This window comes from Cetorhinus maximus, chromosome 31, assembly GCF_964194155.1.
Source record: "Cetorhinus maximus chromosome 31, sCetMax3.hap1.1, whole genome shotgun sequence".
NCBI lineage: Eukaryota > Metazoa > Chordata > Chondrichthyes > Lamniformes > Cetorhinidae > Cetorhinus > Cetorhinus maximus.
The window spans coordinates 20,979,212-20,985,472 of record NC_135909.1 but is presented as its reverse complement, the minus strand read 5'-3'; the positions used below and the strand labels follow the sequence as shown (position 1 = coordinate 20,985,472).

Here is a 6,261-nt window from a genome sequence, read left to right as displayed (position 1 = left end):
CGAGCTGCTTTGTCTTGGATGGTGTAAAGCTTCTTGGGTGGTGTGGGAACTGCACTCATCCAGGCAAGTGGGGAGCATTCAATCGCACTCCTGACTTGTGCCTTGTAGATGGTTGACAGGCTTTGGGGAGCCTGGACGTGAGTTACTCTTCGCACACATCCTAGCACCTGACCTACAATTGTAGCCATAATATTTATATGGCTATTCCAGTTCAGTTTCTTGTCAATGGTAACTCCCAGGATGTTGATAGTGGGGGATTCAGTGATGCTAATACCATTGAACATCAAGCTAATTGTTGGATTCTTACTTTTTGGAGATGATTATTGCCTGACACTTGTGTGGCATGCATGTTACTTGCCACTTGTCATCTCCAGTGAGACATTGACAACCATCCGATTCTAGGCCTTTTTTATGCTAAACCTACTCAAACAGGAAGAAGCAATTAACTAAAAATGTCCAATAACTTGATTTGAACCCACGTGTGAAAAGCACAATGGTTTCACAATCCCTCACCTTAACATCCCCTCAGAGCCAATCTTAGGTTTAAGTCATGGTCTCATATCCTTTTTTCCAGCCGTGAAGAGTTGGCAAGAAGGTTCTGAATGTGCAGCCAGGTGTGCAATGTTGGAAATGCGGCTCCAGTAAGCAGAAAAAAAATCTATCACGTCAAGACAGGAACTGTTTGGAATGGAGCAGTGTGAAACATTTCCTCATGATTTATTTTTTACCTAATCATTGGTTTTCAAACATTCCATCAATGGAAAAAATATTGCTTAATGTGTATAAGAAATGAATACCTGGGCTGATATTAAATATATCAGCTAATCTTAAATATCTGTACCACATCCCCCTTAACATTCTCTCTGATAAGAGCATCTCCAGTTTGAATTTTTCAGTCCATCCACATACGGAATCCCTGACCACTGATCCCATTCCAGAAAATTTCCACTGCACGCTCTCCAAGGACTTGGTGTTCCTCCTAAAGGTTTTCCCAAGCCCTCACCAAGATTATATATTCCACATCACAACGTGATACCCCTCCAATTCTTTGAATCCTATCTATACTCATTATTTTTATAAACATAGCTAATGATTCCTTATAGATGAAGACAGGCTTCCTTCAACAATAATCTCCTTAAAGATTTGGAAAAATGACCTTCCAATCTCCAATGAATAAATCCTAATGAAATTCTCCAGTCAGCCCATGAACAGCCCGCCCCCTTCATTCCACTTATTGTTACTTTTATTTTCACTGATCCCACTTCTTCAGCACAAATGCTTCGCTCCTCTCCTTTAAACCCTCTTCAATAAGAGGGCACAAATCCTCCATCGACAATTTGCAAATGACTACTTTAACATATAACTCGTGTTAAAGAAGAGATACGAGAAGGTCTGGCTGTGCTAAATGTTGATAAGTCAGTGGGACCAGATGGAATGCATCTGAAAATGCTGAGGGCTGTAATAGTGGAAACTGTGGAGGTCTTGGACTGAATCTTCTCAATTTTATTTATTTCTTTACATTTACAACCACTTTGTTATTCTAGGATGCAGAAATGAATAAAAGTGAATCAGTGTTGAACAGATTCTGACATCCCACATCTCCATTTTATTTTACATGGAGCAACTTGTCCTCATTGTAAGTGTGTTGCTCTAAGAATGAGATCACCACGTCCTGGGAATATAGCAGCAATCCCTCCAAAGTCTGATCTGCAATGTTGAAACTCAGTGAAAGGTTGTCACCCTCCCCTCCGAATCTGATCGCCACCTCAAGTTCAACATTCAGCTTGGGTGGGCAAACAAAACAACCTGATTCCCCTCGTCCTCCAACGCAAACTGAACTCCAGAGGTGAGGTGAGAGTGACTGCCCTTGACATCAAGGCAGCATTTGACTGTGTGGCATTATGGATCCCCAGCAAAACTGGAGACAATGGGAATCGGAGGCGGGGGGTGAGGAGCTCTCTGCTGGTTGGAGTCATACCCAGCACAAAGAAAGATGAATGTGGTTGTGGAGATCAATCATCCCAGTTCCAGGACATCACTGCGGGTGTTCCTCGGTGTGGTGTCCTAGGCCCAACCATCTTCAGCTGCTTCATCATTGACCTTCCTTCCAGCAGAATTGGGAATGTTCGCTGATGATTGCTCAATGTCCAGCACCATTTTCAACACCTCCGATACTGAAGCAGCCCATGTCCAAATCATCACCCACCCTCTGTCCAGAAGACTCGGGACTGCAAAGAACTCTAAGAAATCTCCTCTCAAATTCCTCGTCTCCAAGGTAAATATCCCCTACCGCTACAATGTATCGAGGTAATTTAAGTTCCTTGCCGCGAAATATTCTCGTGAAACTTTACTGCTTCCTCTCCAATGCCATCACATCTTTCCTAAAGTGTGATGCCCGGAACTGGGCGCAATACTCCAGCTGTGGCCGAAATACTGTCTTTTCCAAGTTCAAAACAACCGCTTTGCTCTTGTAATCTATGCTCCCATTCATAAAGCCGAGGATGTTGAATACTTCATGAACGATTCTTTCAACCTGCACAGCCTCCTCCAATGATTTAAGCAGATGTACATTATTTCCCGCTGTTCCGGCACCGTCTTTGGAATTGTAAACTTCATTTTCTCTTTTCTCCCCGTGTTCTTCCGACCAAAATGAATCACTTCACCCTTCTCGGCAAAAAAAATTCCGCGTCCCTATTTTCCAACCTATGTCCTTTTCAAGGAAATTGCTCTTTCGCTCGAATTTCTATCGCTCTTTTCACAACCAAGGACGTTCAAAACACTTCACAGGCAATGAGTGCTCTTGAAATGTCGTCATTGTTCAAATGTAGGAAATCGCTGACCGTTTGAACGTTTTGTTCTACAACGTCAGAAATTCCTTTATGTGGAATAGGAAATGAGTCTTACATGTGCTGGGCTCTGTGGCGCAACGGATAGCGTGTTGGACTTCTAGCTGCAGTTGCAAAAGAGATTCAAAGGTTGTGGGTTCGAGTCCCACCAGAGTCGATTTTTAGATAAAAGCAATTCAGCAACTGGTTCATCGGAGAAGGGAAACCGTCACCAACCCCTCTCTACAGGTGAATCCAGTCACACCCCACTTTCCAATCTGAACCACTGAACAGAAGAAAACTCGCCACCGAATAGTGAAACAGGTGGCAAAAGGAGTACAGCCGCTTCGCCGCTACAAGGATACAGAATTGGCTGAGTGGCAGGAAACAGAGTTTTGTGGTAAATGGATGTATTTCGGCCTGGCGGAAGGGTTGGGACCTTTGCTGCTCCTGATAAATATCAATGACCGAGACCTTTGTGCCCAGGACAAAATTTCAACGTTTGGGGAGGATACAAAGCTTGGAAACATTGTGGAGAGTGTGGAGGATAGTGTAGAACTTCAAATGGACTTGGACCAGTTGGTGGAAATGGGGAGACAGGTGGCAGATGAAGTTCAATGGAGAGAGGTTTGGTTGGAAGAACTTGGAAAGACCATATTAAATGAAGGGTATAACTCTAAGGGAGGTGGAGAAGCAGTGGGACTTGGGTGTTGGGTGGGACTCGTGTACATAAATCATTGAAGGTGGTAGGACATCTAAACCCAGCGGCAGAGCCATGGAACGAAAGTACATGGCCCCTTTTTACAACATTAACTGCCATATTCTGGTAGTTTAAATATCGAGTCATTGACTGTGCCGGAGCGAATAGATGACTGACTCGGTGAGCTAGTGACTGAATGAATGGTTAGGTGGGTCATTGAAAATGTTCAAGGCTGAGTTCGAGAGATTTTTGCCAAAGGAATGAGTAAAGAATTATGGGGGGCAGACAGGAAAGTGGAATTGAGGCCACATTCACATCAGCCATGCTGGAGCAGCTTCGAGGGGCTGAATGGCCTCTTGCTGCTCCTGATTTTCGTGTTCTTGTTCTTGTGTGCCTCTCTCGGCACTGCTGCCCCTGTCCTGCTCACCGTCTCGCTTGCCGGACTGCTCGGCGCCTCAGTAACCTCCCGCTCCTCCGCCTGCTCCCTACCCCTCACCGCCTCACTTGCTGTTCTGCTTCTCACCAACTCCTCGGTTCTTGTGGTGAGATGGGCGGCGACAGGGGTCAGGAGGGCGGTGCCGAGTGGGAGGTGAGCGGCTTGGTAGTCGGGTAGCGAGCGGTTCGGCATAAGGGTCGGCGTGTAGCGCAGCGAGCGAGGCGGGGAGGGTCTGGGGTCTGTGCACCTGGCATTCGGGAGCAGGGGAGTGAGTGGGAGGCAGCAAGTGGGCGACCGTCAACAGCTGAACTACGAGGACGTCATCGGTGGGAGGAGCGTCGCACGCACCGGCAGACTGAGTGGGTGCCGAGTTCCTGTTCCAGCTCGGTGTCAGGAGTTACAGTGTAAAACTGATCACAATTCTAGCATTGCTGAGTTCTGATGAAACGTCATCGACCTCAAACGTGAACACCCTTTCACTGTCCACACTGCTGCCTGCCATGAGGTGTAATTCTTAATTGTTTTCTGGTGTAACGACAGAAACCCAAAAGGAGGGTTGACGCACTCTGGAGGACAAAGAATACACATAGCGGTTATCTCGCTTACCTGTAGAAGGCTCGTTGGTCTAGAGGTATGATTCTCGCTTCGGGATTTTCGTTAAACGATCGTGCGAGAGGTCCCGGGTTCAAATCCCGGACGAGCCCTCGTGTGTTGTCACTTGTAATACACATTTCTTTAAGGGGGAAAAGTCGAATTTTACTTCAACCCGGGCGAGTTTTTAGAACCTGAGAAGTCATTATAAGGAAATTATCACTGCAAAACACGTGGAGTAAATGAAGAAACTGTTGCTCATGTAATCGGACGGTTAATTTATCCTAATAAGAGAATGAGTTAATTTATCCCAAGAAGAGAATGAGTGTAACTGAAACTTGAGTTTTCTTGCCGTCTCCATGGATACTGCCTGGGCCTAGACACTGCCTGGTGTATTTCTTCAATGTTCTCTTTTACCTAGAGCGCTCTGAATGAATGGCTGATATCTTTTGGGTGCCAATGAATGTCTATATTGGCTGAGTTATATACATACATTTACATTATTGGTCTCGCCGTGTGATTCTCGCTATGGGACGTTTCATAACTGAGAATGTGAGCGGCCTCTGTTTCAAATCTCAGGCGAGCTCTCACGTGTTGTTATTTGTCGTGTAAATCGCCCAGTGCATCCTCTGAAACTCATTGCAGTCTAGGTGGAGCTGTTTACTTATATCAGGGGTAAGTTTGAGAACTGGACCCACCATTGCAGAGAACTCATCAATGAAACACACATGAAGGAAATGAAGGCAATTTGAAAAAAAAAACAGTTGCCCACTTAATCGCACTGTAATGTTACCCGAACACACTAATTAGACAACCCCATTTTCTGGATGAATACATTCGGCTGTTGTATTCTCTGAGAGAATTGTAAACTTCTCTGAGACGGCCAGGTCTGCTAGCCCCATAGTGTGAATTTGATTTGATCATATTTTGTTTGTATTCTAGGAGTTGTACTGAGCAGAAAGTGAGCCGTTTCACCTCGATCGGTATTTTAGTGTAAAGGTAATAAGCAATTTCAGCAGAAGGCATTTGATAGGCAGTGTGTGCTTAAAGTTGTTTAGGACCAGACACAGGCGAGATGCATCCAGAATACTGAGGGAGGAGAGCAGGAATTGCAGGGACGCTGGCCAGAATTTTCCAATGTTCCTTAGACTTACGGTGGTGACAGCGGAGTGGAGAATTGCTATTGTCACATCCTTGTTCAAACAAATGTGTAAGGATAAGCCCAGAAACTACAGAGCCGCCAGTTTAATCTGGGTTCTGTTGAAGGGTCATGAGGACTCGAAACGTCAACTTTATTCTTCTCCGCCGATGCTGCCAGACCTGCTGAGTTTTTCCAGGTAATTATGTTTTTGAGTTTAATCTGGGTGGTGAGCTACCTTTCAGAAAATAAAATTCCCGACAACATGAAAATTACCTCGGGAAAATAAGTAAAACTAGCATGGATTATATTATGGTCCCAGCTGTGATTACTCCTAAACCCAGAGTGGAGCCCAGCTTGATAGATACTAACTTTTATTTGTTTGTTTAAATACATGGAAAGTAGTTACTGTACAGAGTCACAGGAGTCAGCTGATCAACTTTTAGCAAAAAATAAATAAAACATGTATTCAACGAGAAAAGATGAACTATTTAAAATACTCCTTCACCCAGAACTATAACTTTACAGGTGGAGACTGATTTATAAGGATAACGCAAGTTGCAAAATCGAT

At 44.7% G+C, this 6,261-nt stretch overlaps 2 non-coding genes across 2 annotated transcripts; both read left to right on the top strand.

Moving 5' to 3' along the window:
* The first annotated feature begins 2,912 nt into the window (after positions 1–2,912).
* trnar-ucu (transfer RNA arginine (anticodon UCU)) lies at positions 2,913–3,003 on the top strand. Its single transcript is given in 2 exon segments — positions 2,913–2,949; positions 2,968–3,003. It is a non-coding gene; the product is annotated as a tRNA-Arg (tRNA).
* A 1,572-nt stretch (positions 3,004–4,575) lies between these two features.
* On the top strand, positions 4,576–4,665 carry trnap-cgg (transfer RNA proline (anticodon CGG)). Its single transcript is given in 2 exon segments — positions 4,576–4,611; positions 4,630–4,665. It is a non-coding gene; the product is annotated as a tRNA-Pro (tRNA).
* Positions 4,666–6,261: the final 1,596 nt, after the last annotated feature.